This window comes from Hirundo rustica, chromosome 19 (genome assembly GCF_015227805.2).
Source record: "Hirundo rustica isolate bHirRus1 chromosome 19, bHirRus1.pri.v3, whole genome shotgun sequence".
Taxonomy (NCBI): Eukaryota; Metazoa; Chordata; class Aves; order Passeriformes; family Hirundinidae; genus Hirundo; species Hirundo rustica.
The window spans coordinates 9241175-9261950 of record NC_053468.1 but is presented as its reverse complement, the minus strand read 5'-3'; the positions used below and the strand labels follow the sequence as shown (position 1 = coordinate 9261950).

Here is a 20776-nt window from a genome sequence, read left to right as displayed (position 1 = left end):
TCATTCACCTGCCAGCAGAGGCTTTACAACTTTTCATAAACTAGGACTTACACAAGGGATCCAAACACCAATATTGACCAGTAATGTCACTGCATTTAGGAGCTGAGGCTGCTCAGTCCTGCTCTGCCCTGAGACCCCTTCCCTGCTCGCCCACACTGCGTGTTTGGTCCCTGCTCACACAGGGAATTGGGATAAAGCCCTTTCCAAGCCCTCTCACTGCAGTCAGCTGGGCTGGCTCAAATCACGGCCATCCACGGCTTTAGCTGTCAGAAAGGACTTTCCATTGATGCCACAGAAACATATTCCCATCCTCCCTTTAATTCTGCATTCCTGTGGGAGAATTAACCTATGCTAAAAGGGGGGTTAAAATACCCCAGGCATTTTTTGGAACTGGAGATGTTAAAAATGGATGAGAAGCTCTGCCACAGGGAGCAACATAAAAAGAAAATTAAAACACTGGTTTTTATCAGCACCTCCTATTTTCTGCACCTCACAAGCTGCTTTTTGGAGTAGCAAATGAACAAACGGGACAGATCCGGCTGTGGATTTGACTGAGATCAGGTCAGCGCAGGAGCCTGGCTTCCTCCCCAGCTGCTGCCGTTCCCCCAGTCCGTGCGGCAGCGCATTCCCCTGGCAGGGGGGCTGCACAGAGCGCACAGCACACAGCAGAGCACGGAGCACACAGCACAGAGCACACAGCAGAGCGCAGAGCACGGAGCACACAGCACAGAGCACGGAGCACACAGCACGGAGCACACAGCACAGAGCCGAGCCGCGGGGTCGGAGCAGCACTGCGAGCCCCGCACGGGCACCGCGCTCCCCGTTCTGCCGCATCCCCGGGGCCCCGGGCAGGGCGGAGGGCGCGGCCGGCACCGCGTACCAAGCACAAACAGCTGTGCCTCACAGCAATCACCAGGCCCTGGATGTTTTCCACTGGTTCATTAGCATCTGGCAGGACCTAAAGTTCCAGGGTCACAAAACACAGAGCTGTTGTTTTGTTTCAGGAAAATGCGCGGCGACATCCCTCGAGAGCTGTCCTTTTGTAATCAAAGGACAAGTGCAGCGCAGGGAATGGAGACGGGGAATTTGCAGCCACCGCGTCCCCCAGCCGGGCAGGGACGAGCCCATCATGCCACAGATCGATCATTTTGTGTTGCACTGCTGAAAGCCCCCACATCAGCATCCTCAAAGAGCCCCTGGCAGCGCTGCAGAGCCCGGTGATTCCTCACAGCACTGACAGCTGCGAGGCTTTGCACACACACAGAATACACACCAGCTTAAGTTTTCAACACTTCATTCATCTTTGCAGTGGGACAAAACACACCATTTATTTTCAAACCTGCAGAGTCAGCACCTTCTCTGACCTGAGTTTGGTTCTCCTGTGGAACAGAGCTATAGTCTTTATGGTGCCTGGTACAACAGCTTCACTGCTTTTTGCCAGTTCATTTCCTAGGGATATGATGCCAGGCAAACACCACAGCAGATCCACCTCTGAAAGTGCTGCATGCTCCTCCAAAACCCTGTTAGCCCACACCTCCTCTTTCAGTCACCCATCCACAGCATGAAATAACAAACTGCTCCTATTCTGATTGTGTACAGCCAAAATCCCAACTTGTTTCTGTATGACCCCAGAAAAGGGAGCCATGGGTTCTGCTGTTCCTGGGACGGGCACCATTTCAGCCCAGGAGACCAACACCACCACCAAGGGTAGAATATTTATAATTCTCCCAGAATAATCGTACTTTGATTATTCAGCAGGTTTTGCCATACTCTAGTAAACCATTTCAACTGTGAGACAGTGTAGAAAGGAATTGAAATAACCTCCTTTTTAACAGACCATTGGTTCCAAGCCTTTTAATACACCCTAATGTATATTTAGATATCGATCCACGTTCATTTCAATTATTCCCCATGACAAAGCTGATCACACACTAATGCAATGTGCAGTGTAACAGTGAGCACTGAGTTGGTTTTTAAGTCTCCCGACAGCAGTGGGTACCTCCTCCTCTTCTCTCTGCCTTTGGCTGTGTTGGTAAGTCAGACTAACATCTTGGTGCCACGAGGGAGGGGAGAAGGGAGCAAACCAGGCACTAAATCACCCATTTTCACTATTTCCTGAGGAATGCCTCGAAGAATCCACTTGCACAGCAGAGCAAATCCCGGAGGAAACTAAAGAACCCTGACCCTCATGCCAAGCAAAACCAATGTGTGTGTGTGTGTGCGTGCAGGGGGACTAAAGCTAAAGCAAGATGGTGCATTAGCAGCAGGGACTACGTCCAAGATGAATTACAGCCATTCCTGTGTTCTTGGCGCTACGAGAGCAGAAAATCATCTCCCTCCCTATTACCATAATAGCTTTCACACTTTCCAACCAGCAGAGTGAAGTGTGGGGATGCTGGAAGAAATAGCACATAAGCAACAAACAGAAAGTTTAGATAAATAGAAGATCCCATCTCCAGAAGATGTTTACAGCAATTTTTATAATTAGCCTGTGGGGAGGGGGGAAAAAGGGTGGGAAATAAAGGCAATTTGGAATAAGTATAAATAAAAAGGATTTAGAAGTGTTTTTCACAGTTCAGAATGGCTCCTAATGTAGCAGCCAAAGCAGGGATCCCTGGGAGATTAAATGAAGCTGAGAGCAAAGCTTGTGGGATCTGCAAGCCTACTAAGAGAGAAAGTTTTTTCCAGAGTCAGAGAACTGTAGAGTAACTTGGATTCTACAAATGAAGTACAAACGCTGAAGCTCCTGCCTGCCCCTGAACATGCTCAGCATTCCCCCAGCTCTAAACCAGCAAACCCCCAGCTCACTTCCAAGCAGCCAGATTCCACAGCAGCCTTTCTGCTTTAACCCAGAGCCACACCAGCTTTGTATTCCAACACTTAACACCCTAGAAGGCTTCCCAAGGCACGGGCAGTGAGGGAAGGGTCAGACTGCCCAAACTCAAACCAATCAGTGTCTCTACATCTCAGAACCAGCAGAACAAATGAGGCATCTGCAGCCTCTCGAGGCCGCTGCTGCCAGACCTTTGTGGGTCACAGGGAGGTGCACAGGGAACTCTCATCTTCCAGGCTAATAGAGAGCACGGTGGGATTTGCTGTCTTGTTATTAACATGGTAACAATCCCATCTTGTACCTCAGGACCCCGCTCGCCCATCAACACCATCTGCTCTTTCATCTTGAGTGCTGCCGAGTAATCCCATCACCAACATGCTGCTGTCAATTCGGTGCACGTCTGCACAGAAACTCTCCAGGTCACTGCTTTGAACCCAGTGTGGGCTGGCAGGATTCAGGAGCTCTCGTGCCTTCACCCTCACTGAGAGCAGGCACAAGGATGGGCTGCACCCCGTGTCTGCTGTTCTGGGACTGGCAGCATTTCAGCCCAGGAGACCAACACCACCACCAGAGCCACCCTTTACAGAAAGGTTTGTTGTTGTTTTTTTTTTTTTTTTTTTTTTTCTTCCCAGTGACTGAGAAGTGCAAGTGACATTTTCCCTGGCAGCTCTAAGCCCTGTCAGCCTGTCAGTGCTGTAAGGTCTTACAGCTGCCTTTCCCTCGGAATAGGATAAAGCCCAGTAAGTCAGGCCACCTGACTGAAAGAGAAAGAGTAGAGATTAACGTGAGAAAACCAGCCTGAAGTGCTTTATCTCCCCCAGCAAAGTGCCAGTCTGTAACGAGTTACAGTCAGGGGTAACCCACCCGGGGCACACGCTCAGCTTTCCAGGTGAAATTACGGCTGTGAGGCACAACCACAGACCCCTGAAGGATTCAAAGACACCTCAAGGCAGTCCACAGAGGACAAGAAACAGGCATTTGCTGTGGTTTACAACCTGCAAGAGACACACTGAGACAGAAACAGGACAGCCCCTGAGCCTGGCACACAAGAGCTGCGCTCATGATGGCTCACAATCTGCTACTCCTGCCACAGTGAGTTAGCTCAGGGTGCAGTAAGGAGAGCTGCTGATGGTATATGATAGAGATGGAAGTGTGCCAGGAAGTCACGTGTGGCTATCTGCAGCAGTGGGAGGCAAGGGTGGCTTAAAATGTATTTCTGACCTCTCTGAAAAAGAAGGTGCAGTGCCATAATCTGTAATTTAAAAAACAACAATAATTGCCAGCTGGACAAAATTGCTTATGATATTAAGAGATCAAATGATGCTTTTTTAATCCTACACAATTCTTCTGCATTTTGTTCCCTGGCTTCCTGGTTTCTAGAGCTCCAGCACTGTTTGGACAGAGGTTTATTACCTTGAGAAAAAAAAAAGTCTCTTCTGAGACGACATCAGAACTCAAAAGTGTTTGAAATGACAGGATTCTCAAATGCAGTGATTTCTGTGAGACTCCATCATTTCCTCCTACTGAACACAGCTCTGCAATACACTACAGAGCTGTGAGTATGGATCTCCCTCATTTACACATGGAACAGGGATGAGGAAGCAAAAAATCCAGTGGGGAAGGGGGGGGGCAGAGAAATCTCTGAAAAAACAGAACCTTTGCATGCAAGGTATGTATTAACATTGGAGCACTAACACAGGTTCCCTTTGAATATAAAAAGAGATTAGACGGCAGGGCACTAATGCCCACAGCTAAATCAAACCCTGTTCAGCAAAACGTTTGACACTAAAAATCCCCAGCAGCACGAATTAGGCTGGAGTGCCCATGGCTCCCGCACCAGCCAGGGACACAGGGCAATTTACACCTCAGCAATGAGTGCTGTAATCTGTTTAACACCCACCAAGGCACGAGGCTGAGCACAAGGACAGCGACCAAGGACCAAGGAAGGAGTTTCACAGAGCTCTGGGGTCCCTGCAGCCGTGCCCAGCACCCAAACAGGTCTCAGGTCCTAACCTCAGCCCACTCAGGTCCTGACCACCAGCATAACGACCTATAAACCCAAGGCCACCTTTGGCATGATTCAAAATTCCTTTTGTGTCACACAAAACAGGGAATCCAGCACGCTGCAGGAAGGCAGAGCAAAGAAACAGCCAGTATCTCCCCAGGCATGAAGCTACACATCCCCAGCTCCCCAACACCAAACACCCCTGAAAGGTCCTTGCTGAGGCCGGGCAGGTGCATCACCCCTGTCTCTGGGAAGCTCCAAAGCTCCATACACCGGGCTTGGAACAGCTCTGAGGATGCTCTGTACTCACCAAGCAGAAAAAAGACCCTGACAGAGGCAGCCTGGAGCCCACAGCCAGAGCACACGTGTTCACACATGTGCATGGACACACAGCCAGGCCACTGGCACACACACCGTCCTGTCATTTTCAAACTAATTCTTGTGAAGTTTCCCTTTAAAAATGAGATTTTGTTCTTTAATATTCATTGACTTCTAGTTTCCTTCCCACACACAAGGCATTATTTACTCTACAGTGGCTCGGTGCATCAATTATGGTAATAGTTTGTGAATAACATTTGCATTATGGGAAAATGAGCCTGGTTATTTAGCACTAGCCGAACCATCCCTCTGGAAAATTGTCACAAACATATGTATCATATGCCTCCACTTAAACAGATCTGTAATTACTCTAGTTTATTAAAAAGAGCCAGCACTTTTTCCCTCTCTCTCTTTTTTTTTTTTATTCCCTAAATTTTCTTTCTGAGAGCAGACAAACATCTACAGAGCCCTCTCCCTTACTCAGCCAAAGGTAAAGGCTAATGACTGCTGCTACCATGTGCTCTTATTTTCCACTCAGATGTTAGAGGTGAAAAGCATCTTCTACATTCGTTTACTCTAATGCAGAAAGTGTGGCTCAGTAATTGTGGCATTTGATTAATGCTCCGTTTCAGTCCCTTCGGCTAAATTCCAGGCTCAGTTCAACTACTGTAAATTCTGATTAACATCTGTATTACATCAGCACCCAGGGTTTATATTCCACGGGCAGGACTGCCTGGTGCAAGGCACTGAGTACAGAGAGCACCACAGCCTGTGCTTCCTCCAGAGCAATTGCTCTGCTCCTTAGAGAGTTTAAAGTAGCAAACAAGGCATTACACCCTGTGTAACGTGTCTGTGAGTACCTGCCTAAAGGCTTGTCAGCTTTTTTAAGCAGCTGAGAAAAGCTAAGAAATATAATTCCAACAGGGGTTGTTCAAAAAACCCCAGAAAAGCACCCCAGCAAAATGAACAGCTTTGTACGTTGAGGACCTGTAGTACCCAAATTCACAGCATTTCCAACACTCAGACTGCAGAATTCTTGCAAATAAGCAGTTATGTTAGTGCATAGCAGCTGTTGGCTTGTTTTTACAGTGCCCACTGTCAGCTCAGGTATGTTTGGAGTAGTTAATCAAGGCTTCAGGCTTTCTTAGAGCATCAGGACTTTCCAACATCAGAGCACCAACAGCTGTCTTTGTACAAAAGAAATGCACAAAACTGCCCCTGTACATGGAAAGGGAGAGCAACGCAGCCAGAATGATCCCAGCAAAGGTACCTGGCTTCCAAGGTCACAAACTGTGATGTGGACAAGAAAAGCTGTTGATGCCATCAGATCTCCAGAGGCAACCCCACAATCAGAACTGAACTCTCATCGGGAGAGTAGTCCACAAAGAGACTTAAAACAAGTCAAATGCAGTGGGAAGGGAGTGGCACAGACAGTGTAACAGTGGCACCTGAGATGATGCATCCTGTGCTGCACATCAATGAGCTGGCACTGCTCGGGGCCAGCAGCTCCTCGGCAGAGCAGTGGTCCAGGCCAGTAAAGAGATGGGACAGTTGTTGCTATTTAGCAGCTCTTTCATAGCCCATGACTTGGTGATGTCAGGCCAATTCCAAAGTTCCCAGCAAAGGAATCACCCTAATGAGCCATCACAAAAAGCAGTCAAAGGTCCCACAGGCTACTGACACCCAACTGAGCCTTGTCATTCAGCCAGATGTGAAAACAAAATAACAATGTTGGACAAGCTTGTTTGCTCTGCTCCTGAGCCCTGTGGATGGTAGAGGAGCAATACCAAACCCCCTTTACACCAGCACACAACACCAAGTGGTTTTTCCCCTCGTGACAAAATTGAAACCGTACCAGCACATGATATGTGCATTTGGAAATTGCTCCAATGCCTATATTTCCAGCTCTGGTATGAAAATCTCCACAAAAGCTCCAGCAGTGGCACAGTGGTACCAAGTGCTGTGTGCTGCACCTCACACACGGGCTCTTCCCAGATAGGTGAGGATGGAGGTATAAAGCAGGAATTGGTTATTCCTGTGATACACTCGAAATTTAAGTATTAGCTTGTATTGAAGCTGTTGATCTAACAAAGTACTATTATAAAATGCACAATCAAGCCCAAAAGCTCACCCCCATCCTATCTAGGCAATGCTACACCCACCACAGCAATTCCAAATCCCACCAAACCTTTTCCCTCTGCTCTGGCCAACTGAGCAGCACAGCACCATGTTTGCCACAGGGCTCAAAAGCAGTGCTTTGTGTCCTGCCTCAGCAGGAGAGGTGTGCTTGTTTTAACAGCAAAGGGAACATGTTGGCACTGCTTGACAAGTCTGAATCAAAGTGTCTGCAAATAGAATGGCAAAGGTCAGACTGATGCTGCGAGCTGGCACTGCAGCAACGTGCCACGAGCTCTGTCTGCCAGGAAAACCTTCAGCTCTTGTCTTCAACACCCTCTCCTGCTACACGTTTATCTTCCCCATCCTAAGAGAGGAAAGATTCAAACAGACATGTAAAAAGGATGAGGAGAAGAAAACTGCAGAAAAGTCCCCTCCCTCATTTTAATTATTGATGCAGACAGCCTAAGCAATCTGTAAGCCATATACATAATGTATTTACTTGAAAATCCCAGCAAATCCACATGGTATTACAGAACAAACTACAAGCTGATCTGGGAGCACTGTCTTAAGAACTGGGTAAGCTGTCTCCATGTACTCAAAAATCTGTTTGACAAACGGAAAGATTAGATTAATGTTAATAATGCTAACGTGCTCAGCAGCACTCCCTGCCCCAGCAACAGGGTTTGGGTGCCCGGGGTCTCGTCTTTCATCCACCCCAGATCGGTCTGTGCAGAAACACTGCTTGTTTAGAATCACAAAGACAGGACTGGCTCACATTCCTGAAGGCCCCCCTCCCCATTTGATTATACACCCCAGCAGTAACGTTTAGGGATCAGCCAGAAAGCAGCAGATGTTTTACATAGCAAAAGACCATGTTAAAGGAAAAAAAAAAAAAATCACTTATTGAAACAGCTGCTTCTAGCTTTGGGGCTAAGGAGGGTGGATGGGGTAAAAGGGAAATGGGGGCAAAGAATCAGACTTCAGCCTGAATTTGGCAAGAGATGCTGTGCCCCCCTCTGCTCTGTCACTGAGTGGAACCACCTGGACAAGAAACACATTCATGAAAAATAACATTCCCTGCAAAGCTGAACGGACAGCGTAAGCACCAGCAGGCAGCAGTTTACTACAGCACGAAAATGCAGAATCTGTAGCTCATTGAGCCATTCATTGTTTTAATTCCTGAGTTTCATCTCACTCCATAAGAGGCTCTGGACAGCAAAGCTCTCTGCATCTACACCGCACATCACTCCACCAGCTTGTGTGCCACAGCAGCGGGGAGGGCACAGGATGGGCACTGACACTGCCACCCCACAGCTCTGGGAGGTGACACGGTGAGCCCAAGGCCAGGCTGAGCCCTGCAGGTCCCAGTGAGCCCCAGCACCACCTCCTCGTGGCCCAGATGCTGCGAGACCCCTGCGGCAGAGCAGAGCCTGTTTGCAATTTTCTTCTCAACCACCAGTATGAAAACACAAACCTTCAGACAAACTGATCCTTCACTTCCTCCTTGCTGCTTTTAGTGGTTTCTTTAATCTTTTAAGCTTCTGGGCCTAATCCAGCAGCTGCCATCAAAAGTACTTACACAACTGCAGGGGAGGGAGGAGGGAAGGAATGGGATACACCAAATCATGAAACACATTTGCTGAGCAGCCTCTTTGTTCTTAGCACAAGTGAGTGCCTTTGGAAGGTATCTGCTCACAGCCCGGGCACATTAATGTACATCTACCTGTGATGTCCTCTAGTGCCTTATCTATAAAAACACGCCGGAGAAATGCTCCCAAATGAATCAGATGATACATCTGAGCTGGCACACTGCAGCACAGCGTGGGCAATGAAATGGGGGATCTCTACTGTAAGTAGCTCAAGCATGAATATGCTATAGGCAGACAGCTCCCGAGATGACAAATGCTGCTCTTTTCTGTAAGCTGAAAATATTTCGTGGTGCTCTTCACGGAAGGCTCCGGTGAGCACGCAGTGAGTCTGTTCCCATCTCAACAACAGCAGAAAGCACATTTCAGATCTCCTGGCAGAAAAGTTTAACACTATGGTCTGAGAGCATAGAAGAAGTTCAAAATCCGTTAACAAAGAGAACCAAAAACTGTCAAGATTTCATTATTAAAAACAAGCCAACAAACAAACACCCAGAGAGGACTCTTGTATTGAGCACTAGGTTCTTGCAACTTCTGCAGGATGCCAGCAGTTGTCTATGTGCTAAACCCCACGTTTCAAGGGGCTGGAGGGTTTGAGAGGCACCAGGTGGACAAATTCCAGTTAAGGCTGTGCTTTTGCTCCTGCTCTTCCCAGGACACAGCACACACATGCTCTGCTGATGCTGTGAATTTGCTGGTGCTTTCTTCTCTTTGAGCAAAATCTCATCCCTCAGCATACTGACATCTATGCTAAGTTTCTAAAAATAGCCTGTCCTTCTTACATAAACATGACATAAAGGAATTAGGTGACAGCTGACCAAAGCATCCCTTTAAAAGGCAAACTCTGCTGAGTACCAAATGCAAACAGCACTTATAAGCAGCCCAGCCTTTTTGTATTAATTGAAGACAGAAGAAAGCTTCTAGATGAAGTCCGGGTTTGCCAGGAAAGGAAAGGTATTTCCTCTACACACTGACTCAATTACTCCTATTCCCACTTATTTATAACTCAACGAGCTTTCCAATGGATTTCTGCTCCAGGAAAAGATCTGCCATAAGCACCCTTCCAGGTGCAGGTCCCACAGGAGCTCTGGGATTCCCATCTTGAGGGAGCACTTTGTCCTTCAGGCAGAGGGACCATTCAGGCTTTAAAAACTCACCTGGAGTTTTCTAGAAGGAAAAGCTTCCAGAATTTCCAGAGTCTTTTTACACTACACGACAGCTATGCAAAGACAAACCAGAGCGGTATTAACTTCTTGCATCTGCAGGCGTTCTGAATAATTCTTCCGTGTCTCAAAGATTATCCCTCCTAGCAACAAGATGAACTTCAACAGAACCAAATCAGCAATGCACAGGAAAGTTAATATGCAAATGAGTCTGTGGGGGGAAAAAAAATAGTTTTAACATAACCTGGCTAATCCTTAAACCTCAGGGAACTGAATTATATATGAATTATTAGATCAGGAGCTGTGTCTATGCCAGTGCAGAACACGTCAAGGAGGTGCAGGGCACCAGGCTGCCAGGAGGTCCCTGTTGCAGGATGGAAAGAGAATGAAACAATCACTCCAGAGATGTACGAGTGAGAAAGCCAACACCAACCATCCCTGACGCCAGCCAGGAGGAGCCTTGTGCCATTTGCTCTCGAGTCAGGCGGGGAAGCACAAACCTCAGCTGTTGGGGCTGGAGCCAGTGAGGCGCTGCCTGTGCCCCCACAGCGCTCTGAAATCCTGGTCTGGCTCTCGATGACAGCTCACAGGGCTCCGTTCCACCCCGGGGGTCCCTGCAGATGTCCCCACAGGCACACAGGGCTGTCACCAGGGATGCCCGTGGCTCCCCGGGGAGCCTCCCGAGCGTGTTTTCCCTGGCAGCTGTCACAGTGCAATTGAACTCCGCATTAGAGCCAGCGCTATGCTGAGGACAACTGAGCATTTGTAGGTTCAAGCAATTCTCTGTTGGTGCCAGTACCACACTCCCTGTTGCCAGGTAACTGGGCTGTGGCAGGATTTCCCCCTGCTGATGCACAGCCTGCTGTGCTGGCCCGGCCGACCCCACACCTCCCGCCCTGATCCAGGTCGTGTTTAACTCTTCATTGAAATTTAAACAGCATCGACAAACAGACTGAGATATCTCCTGGCTAAAGGGGTATCTAGGCCACATTACTTGGAAAAACTAGCTTGCAAGCCCCTGCAGAGAGAAATTAATTTACCTGGGTGTTCAGCACACAGGTCACCCTCCCCTGCCAGACAGACTGGGCCAGACGGCATCCCCCATCCTCCATCCCCCATCCTCCATCCGCCATCCTCCCTCCCCCATCCTCCATCCCCCATCCTCCATCCCCCATCCTCCACCCTCTGTCCTCCATCCTACATCCCCCACCCTCCATCCCCCATCCTCCATCCTCCATCCTCCATCCCCCATCCCCCATCCTACATCCCCCATCCTCCATCCCCCATCCTCCGTCCTCCCTCCTGGCTTTGGTCCCCCATCCAGCACCCTCCTCCTCCTCCTCACTGCTGTTTACACAGGACACAAGTACAGGACACAAATAATGAGCTACTAAGCCAGCAGCTACAAGGTCATGTGAGGACATGACCCCAAATGCTCAGTGTTAGGGTTAAACATCTCTCAGTGAAAGTAAGGCATGGAGACAGGATGTTTTCCTGTCCTCAGTCACGCTGCCAGAGCTCTTGCTCATCTGCAGAATTTCCTACATTTTCCCCATTCCTGAAATTCAACAACATCTAGCTTGTCTTGTGGATGGTGTTGGGAGATACCAGAATCAGGTTTTTGATAAGCCAGGATTTATAATAACTACACCTTTTAAAGTATCTTTGGAGCTTTGTTTCTTACACGTGCTATTCCTGCAAGTGTTGAGCCTTCAAAGCTTCTCCAGAGGCACCCATTTCCCTCAGACTGTACAAACTCTGTGCTTAAGAACTAAACTTCTTTTCCCTTGTAGCAGAGCAAATACCAACCCTCTGTTGTAGGTTTTGTGCATGACTTTCTGGTGGGTATTAAAAAGCCCTCAGTAGTTCCTAGCTCTAGCCCAGGACAGTCAATGCAGCAGCAAGCTTTGCTCTCATTTTTTCCATAACAACACATTTTAGATCCAGAAAAATGGAATTCAGAAAAAGGACTGATGTGTTTCAATTTTGATACAGGCATCTGACTCTTCTTCAGCCACCCAGCCCTGAAAAGCAGGAGGGCAAAGAGCTCCTCACAAACGACTCTTGTTTCCCATCTGAATGTTTTTATTTATTGGCTTCAGCACTGGTGCAAAGCACATGGGAGAGATGGCCCAAAGGAATGGGACAACATCCCCACATAAGCTGCTGCTAATAAAAGCAGCATTCAACAGGATTGCCACTCGCTGGTCACATTTTCCAAGGAGAAAGGCAAGAAAAGAGGACCAGCATTATGTGTGACACACAGCTTCACACCAGTTCCGAAAGGAACTCTGACAATCCGGCCCTTTGTGAAGCACAACATATTTTGGGTACATCTACACACTTGATCCACAGCACATATTGTATTGAACAAACAAATTCCACCAGTCAGCTGTGAAGTCCAATATGAAAATTACTGAATTACAGCTCCCATTAAGAAAGAAGTAACGAGTCCTCTTACACCTAACCCAGCAGGACTGCAGAGCTCGAGTTGAATTAAAAAAGGCAGCAAGGTAAATTACTGGAGATGAACTTTCAAGCTAAATTAAAGAAAATTAAACCCTTTTCTGATATAATTTCCTCCTTTTATCTCTCATTTTCATACATTTATGCACTGATGGATTTTAGCCGGATAGGAAAGATGATCTAGGTCATCGCTTCTCCACCCCTTTTCCACTGAAGGACCAAGCTGTTTTGGAGAGGCAAAAATAAAATCTGAGTCCATGTTATATTCCACATTCTCCCTCCAGCTGGGAAGAAAAGGCTGCTACTGGGGCACCTATTGTTTCTTTAAACAGACCCATATTGCTTCATTTATATAATAACTGCCTTAGTGTTATAAATTGTTATATTTTCATTAGGCACCACTAGCAAGCAAATGCACATAGCAACATTTCCTCAGGAATGTGTCCAACTGCACAGGGGTGAGGGTGTTTACACTTTTTTTTTTTTTAATTAGTTCTTTTGTAGAGCCTCTCTGTTGGCTTAGAAACCCTAGTTTGAACCAGTTTGAACAAAGCTACTCTAGTAGAAAACAGACCAGGAACCAGAAACTCCTTTGTTATAGTCATGCCTAAGTCTCCCCAGCTCTAAGACTTCGTTTTACTCCACTTTTATTTAATTGTCTGCTTTGACCATTAGTGTTTGCTGTGCTCTGAAATGCCCAGAAAGCAAAGCCTGATTTTGGGCAGCTGGAGATTCCCATCAGCCTGGCCCAGGTGACTCCCTCAGACACCCCAGGACACAGCTGGAGAACGGACAAACAGAACACACATATAGCTCTCAAAGAAATGCATCTTCTCTCCCAGTTTTCACTGTCTAACTGGTCTCCACAAATGGCTGGTGAATCAGGACTTTGGATTCCATTTCGAGCAGAAAGGGAAGCAGCATGCCCAGGACCCTGTGCTGCTCAGAGCCCGATTCCTGCTCCTCACACCCCCGGCCATCACACGTGGGGAGTGATGCAGGCACAGACTGCTGCTCCCAGCACAGGCAGCTGGGGCTCCTAAAGAAGATTCAGGGGCTAGAAAAGCAGTTGGAGGCCAGGTGAATCAGTTCCATTAGCTCAGCATGTCCCACAGGAAGAACAGGGGGGCGACCGCTCAGACTCCTGTTTGCATGAGCAAAGTGAACACACACGTCCCCTCCAGCAGCTTGAGCTGTGGCTCCCCACAGAGCAGAGCAGGGCGTGGGGATTTGCTTATCCAGCTCTGCCTTGTGCAGAATCTGTGCCATTCACTCTCTCTGTGAGTTCTTTTCCTCTGTGGAAAGTGTAACCTACTCCCTAGAAGATTTGGAGGGCTGCCATGACCGTGGGTTTGGGCTCAGACAATCAGGGGATGGAAGCACAGCCATGGGGCTGCAATGACACCTGCTGATGAGGGAGGCTGTGAGAGGGACATGTGAGAGCAGCCAGGACCCAGAGTTCCCGAAGCAGGTTACACCTCACTGAGTCCTTCTGGAAGCATGAGGCTATGGGTGGACATGTACACAAGGGGATAGAGGAAAAGCTGTAAGGTAAAAAAGAATCAAATCACTGTTTCTAGCTCCTGTGAGCACAACACAAGAGAGAAAGCAAGGTACCTACAAACCCAAGCAGCTGCACACTGTAATGGCTTACAAAAAAAACCCCTCCAGCAAAGAGGGTATCGCAAATGTTTTGGCAACATTAGGAAAAGAAGATAAAAGCACATATTCTTTTCTTGGTATGATCTCACATAAAAATGAGAGTGAAATAACTTTCTCCTTTTCTTTCCTCATCAGCTGGTCACCTCCTCTAGCCATGCACAGCAGGAGCCAGGGAAAAGAGGCACCATCCACTATTTGGAATGTCTGACTGTCACTCGTATCCCCTGCAGACACACTGCAGGTGAACACAACAGCTGCAGTCCATAATACAACAAGCAGAGCCAAATCCAGATCAACACAACGCGAGACAGTCTGTATTTATTCCCAAAACTCCAACACACATGGGATACTTAAATCCCTTGTGCTTCCTAAGGATGGCTTCTGTTTTCTCCAAATGAAGAAGCCAGGATGGAGCTTGCAGCTTTTCTGTTAAGCAACCTGTAAACAGAGAGGGCGACAACAGCTGCTGCTCTGCAGCTTTAAAGGATGCCATCCATAATGACATTACACTGTGCCTTTTACTCAATAAACACCAAATTTAAAAATAAAACAGAAATCTCCTTTGATCTGTGGAAGCTCAGGAGGCTGAGATGGAGGGTGAGGGGAAAGAAGGGAGAAAATGAACACTTCTGTCAGGCAGTGATCCAGAGCACTCGGCAGGACTGGAGGCAGTGGATTCCCACAGAATGCATGGAAACCAATGTAACACAACAGCAAAGCCATGAGAGACGGGGAGATAAATATGATTCACCTTTTTTTTTTTTTTTTTTTTTTTTTTTTTTTTTTTTTTTTTTTTTTTTTGGTAAAAACTAATAATGAAAAAAAACTGTACATCCCAAATACAAGACATTTTCGGAAGACTCTCGGCCAGGCAATTTGCTCCACTCATGCACTCCAGCAAGCAAACATGAAAAGCTTTTCACACATATGCCGTGCCCTGGCCCAAACTGGTTTTCCCTCCCACTGAGCCACCTCCTGTTGCCCTCAGTGAGGATCAAATACTGGAGAAAAGAGAAAGTAGAGATAACCACTCACACATGAAAACTAACAACAGGAACACCAGCAAATGCAGAAAGCAAACTCCCCTGCTCCCAGTGCTGAATGGGAACCTGCCTGCTGCAGGCTCTGCTGCTTTGCCTTGGAGCTATTAATGTTACAATAAGGTCAATGTGTGCAGCACCACCTCTGTAACAATAATTCAGTGCACCCAGGGCCTTTAAGCCCTGTCTGCCTACTCGTGAGCCCCTCAAGAAGCAAGGAGCCAGCGGGAGGCAGGGTGACCTGAGGGACAGCCCTTCGCCTTCCCTTCAAGCATCTCCCACCTGCAAACAGGGGAAAATGCAAACAGACAACATGAACAGGAAAATAGGTCACACTTGAGTGACTTCAAACTTCAAAAATAGGAAGGGATTCAACAGAGGAGAAGGGAAAGTTGACAGGAGAGCGCATCACACACTTCTGATGAATCCATTTGATCCTGTGACTGATCAGACTTTCTCAGTGAGATTGCTTTCTAATTTATGCCTTTAAATGGAAATAAAGACCTTGATCTTAGCATTAAATCTATGCAGATAGATCCTTGAGGCAATACTTCTACAGAAAACACTTCCACAAAGTGCAAAGACATTAAATTAATAATGCAAACACTGCATGTGTGTCTAGAGTCACCCTTGAGGATTCAGCAGCTGTCAAATCCTCCGGTAACTCCTGCTCTGTCATTCTGACTTTAGTAGTAATTGGAGATTTCCTTAAAGCCTCCAGCCCAGGTGCCTTGCCCTGCCTGAAGAGGAGTGTTTGGGATGGCCACGCTGGCAGTGGAAGGCGTTAGGTGTCCCCTGCCACTCCGCCGTGCTGGCAGGGACGCTGGGCACCTGACGGGCTCAGCGCCGCATCAGCTCCCCTTCCAGTGCCACGAAGCGTCAGTGCCAAGGGTTGCTGGAATTAGGATCACTGTTAGATTAGTTAACAGCTGTATAATTAGCCACGCTAAGCCTAGATGTTTCCCCTTGAAAGCCAGTTTTTACAGTTATAAATAGCAGTGTTAATGATCTCCAGCATCACCGCTTACACTCGGAGCCCTCCCTCCTGCACCGGCTCTGGTGTCACTCACTGAGTGTCACATTCTCCTGACTTTCTTGTAACAGCTATAGAGGGAGATAAAAAAAGAACTAAAAAAGGCAGAAACCAGAAATAAACTGCAAACTGAAGTGGACCAAGAAGGATTCTTTTTTCTTACATGAATTAAAACCTTAGGAAATAAGGTCTGCAACTTGTACTTAAACTGTACTTTCACGCATTAACTTAATTACATTTCACGAGAGTGGGAGGAGATAATACCAACATTTCATAGCCAGGTAAACTGAGACAAAGGAGTGCAATAGTCTGGAGTCACATGGCAGGATGATGAATGGGACCCAGAATGAAACCTGAGTGCCCAGCACATCACCATGCTATTTACCAAATGGGATAAAACACCAGGGCACTCCAGCACTGAGATGCCTTTCATAAATCCGTCATGTCACGCTACATGCGAATGAAGGGATATGAAGAGCATTTTTCTTTATTTTGAAGGTATTCAATGCAGGAAAATTTCAAAAAATAAATTTGATTTGCCAGTCTATGAATGTGGCAGAACCCAGATTTATCAGTTCTGAAATCTTAAGTTTAGACAATACAATCCTTAAATCCTTTCCATACTGTTAATTCATCACCAGTAATATTATCACCTAACCAAAAGAACCTACCCCTTTCACCAATTATTAAAAATATTTATTTTTAAACATTTAATCTCAGCAGAGCTTTCTGAAACTCTGCAGTGCGGCAACACAGTCTCTGGAAGTGTCCATTGCACAGATTACAGATGCAGTTACTGTAAAAAATTTATAATACACAGATATTTTCAGCTGTTCCAAATTTTTTCACTGTGGCTAGCACCACATGTCTGAAGGAAAGAGCATCTTTGGAGGTGTAATACAAACACGTGAGAATTTAAAAAGCTGTTTCTAGGAACACTGTTAGGGCTTCAATGGGGTTTAGAAATGAAAATGTGAGAAAAATTGGAGATGAATTGAAGACTGCTGCTCACAATTCCCTGTGTGGTTACAGTCAGAGGTGGTGGCCTGTGCTTTTGCAGCCCAGGTTTCCAAAGGGGTACCTTCCTCCAGCAGCACAGAGCCCCAGGCTGGCTGAGGAGGGATGGCAGAGCACCAGAACTCCAGGACAGTCCCTCCATGGCATATACACAACATCTACACTATTTCTTCACGCCACTAATTACTTCAATGCAGTGAGGAAACAAATCCCCACAGGCTGAGGCTGCAGGGAGCTTCTGAGAGCAGTGCAGGACTCTGCCGGCATCCGGCCAGGACACAGCACGTGCTGCCCATGCCTGCTGCTCCTCATCCTCGGGACACTTCCCACAGCCAGGAAATCTCAGGAGGCTTTTCTTTCAGAGAGGAGAAAGCAGCACTAGAGGTGAGGTGGCTTCCCCAGAGCACCCTGAGATGCTGCTCACCCAGTCCCCTGCTCCACCCCAAGCACTGCCATCCCTCCCTGATTAATAAACCAAGAGCCAAATCTTTGACTGGCGTTCCGGGGAGCAGCAGCGGCACAGCACTGTGCTAGGAGCTGCTCCAACACAAGGCATAAACCCCTGCAATTTGGGATGATTTATCAGCACCTCAGCGAGCCAGGCTTCCCCCAGCCAGATCTGCTTGGGTATTGAGCAGCCAAACAGGGAGACAAGTCTTTACACCAGTAAAATCTGAGAGCATGCACTGTAAGCAAATAATAAACCCCGGAAAATATGTATTCTGTATTTTAGCCATTTTTTGATTAAAAACAGGATTGTGAAAATCTGAACAAACCCCCCCAAAACCAATCTTAACCCCAAAGTTACTGGCTCCTGTATTTTAACAGTGGCTACTGAGAGGAATGACAAGATTTGTCTTTACAAACAAGCCTTGGGTCTGCTGGTAGATAAAACTAGCACTGAGAGATAAGAGGAACAATGGGAAGGATTCTATTGACTGATGAATGGAAAAGAAGATACTTGCCTTTACAAACAAACCATAGGTTTGCTTGTAAATGAAATTTAATATTGAAAGATGAAAGCAACAATGGGGAAAAACCTATAAATCCCATAAAAATTAAAAATTAAGGGGGGTTATACATTAAAAGGGGAATCTTAGGCATTTTGGGAAATCTGCATTTCTCAAGTACCTCAGCCAATGGGGAAAGAGAAAGGGAAATGTGGCCGGGAAATTGGGATAAAAAGGAGGCTGCGTCCTCCGAAAAACTGAGAGACCCCAGGGGAAATGCCCCAAGGCCTCTTCCTTTATTCCCTTTATTTGAATAAAGTAAAAGGACTCCTCTGTCTCCTTTTTGGACATAAACCTCTGGTGTTCGTGGATTAATTTTCCTAACACTACTGATTTTGCTGACTTTGTTTCCTGGTTTCCCCATTTCATGCATACCCCATCCCAACATGGAAACATTTTCAGACAGAAAACTGCTCCTGCTGGAGCCTCTTTCAAAGGGTGTCATCACAAGTTCCCACTAGTCCCTTAGCAAGATTTTGTTTATTATTTTGTAGTGAGTGGCAACTATGCCCAGACAGTTGATGATATTCCCAAATGAAATCTGTGTCTCTGGCGAACACTTAACTCTGTGAAGGAAACAAAGAAAAAAAACAAAGAAAAGGGAAAAAAAAGTAAATTAAGAAATAAAATTTAAAAAAAGAAGAAGACTGAAAAATAAACTGGGGGAAGGCAATAAATTAGCTTTCTTAATGATCTGAAACTTCTGGCAGTCCCAAGCAGGATGCAATAACCTCTCCTGCAGTTTCTTCTCTCCTCCCCTCCCAGCTCTCATGGTGCCATCCCAGCGCCAAGCAGGGAAATCACAAAGGAAAAGCCATTAGAGAGGCAGCAGGCCATTACACTTAGCTGGTCAAGGGTAATTACCCTAATTAAAACACTGGTAGAGCTTGTAAATAGAAACAAGTGACTTGCCAAAGAAGAATCCCCGAACAAGCCCTCTGCTCCCCTGTCGTGTCACTGGTCAGGGCAGGACCCGGGTCTGCAGGACCCTGACTGTGCAGAGCCATCTGCCACGGGGACACTCCAAATGGAAAACCACCGCAGCTCCTGCAACGGCTTCCCAAGGAAACACCGCAGCAGAAAGTCAGGGAGTGCCCAAGAGCTGAGAGGAAACAATTCAGGCTCTTGTTCAGAGAAATTTGCAGACCTCAGCAGCTTTGGTCTGGGCCAGGAGCTGGGCTTTGATGATCCCTGTGGGTCCCTCCCAACACAGGATATTTGGGAATTCTATGATTTGGGTGCTGCCTTCCTTCACCCAGGCCCCACCCAAGCCATGCCCTTGGTTCTGTTTCAAACATCCGAGTTCCTGGCGTAACTAAGGCAAGACCAACACTTTGAATGAATTTCTGCTGGAGTTTTTGCCGTGAAGTCACCGTGGATCACCCCCGTGCTTTGTCAGAGCTGGTGTTTCACACCCAAAGCTGTTGGAGGACTCATGACTATGGATTTCACTGTGCTCTCAATCCCCTCCGTGCTGTGTGCTGCGGAAACACGAGGCGTTGCTGTGAGCCCTGCAAAGCTCGCAAATCCCCGGGACAAACCCTGCAGAATTTGGCTGCAAGCGCACTGGATCCACTGTTCCTGGGAGAGCTGCTACATGAATATCTCCCCCCTCACACGGAGGAAGGAGGAGCACAGGGCTCTTTGCCTCGTGGCATCGCTCCAGGCTCTCTCAAAGCCTGCAATGGTGTTGCTAAAGAGCCAGTGATCCAGGGCTGTAAGAGTTCTTGGCAAAAGCCTGCGCTGGATGGTGCTGAGCCAGGGAGAGAGGAAAGGACTGCTGCACTGTGCACAGGAGCCAGAGCCCAGCCAGCACAGCTCTCACCTGTGGTTCCCAGGGCGCTGACAGTCCTGGGACAGAAACCTTTCATCAGGGGAAAAACACATCCTTTTTTCTTTACACACAGAGGGACCTTTTGTACTGGGAAAATAAGCACAGAAGATGAGAACTAGCTTGGCACCATCACCGGGCCAACAAAAGACCGTGTCACCTGAGGCAGATCCAGCACATGGAAGTGAGAGGGAAACGTCCACTCTTGGTGGCTTTAGCGAGGCTGTGCTGCAGGAGAGGGTGGCCACAAAATACGAGGTGTGTAAAGCAGAGGGCAGCAGGGAATCGCAGGTCATCCATCATTGCAGGAGCCCAGAACCGGCCCCACCGTGCTCCAAGGGGGCAGCGGGGCACGGGGGCAGCGAGGGCCGGGTGACTGCTGCAGGAGCTGCTGGGACACATCCCAAAACGCGTTATTGGGGCTGACACGGGCACAAGGAGCCGTGCACGGATGTAACCCGACGCACCCGCATCTGCCTGGCACACAAACAAGGCATGCTTTCATCGCCGCGGGCAGGGCTGGAATCGCTGCCGCCTCTCTTGAACGTTTTCAATTGCCTGCAAAGCCGAGGGGGCTGCAAGGCAGGAGCCAGCCCTGCTCCGCACAAGGAGCCTGCGCCCAGCCATTGTCCCC

At 47.6% G+C, this 20776-nt stretch overlaps 1 protein-coding gene across 2 annotated transcripts in view; it reads right to left on the bottom strand.

The window, feature by feature from the left end:
* Positions 1-20776, bottom strand: part of AUTS2 (activator of transcription and developmental regulator AUTS2) — a 771484-nt gene that overhangs the window by 517727 nt on the left and 232981 nt on the right. The window lies entirely within an intron of this gene.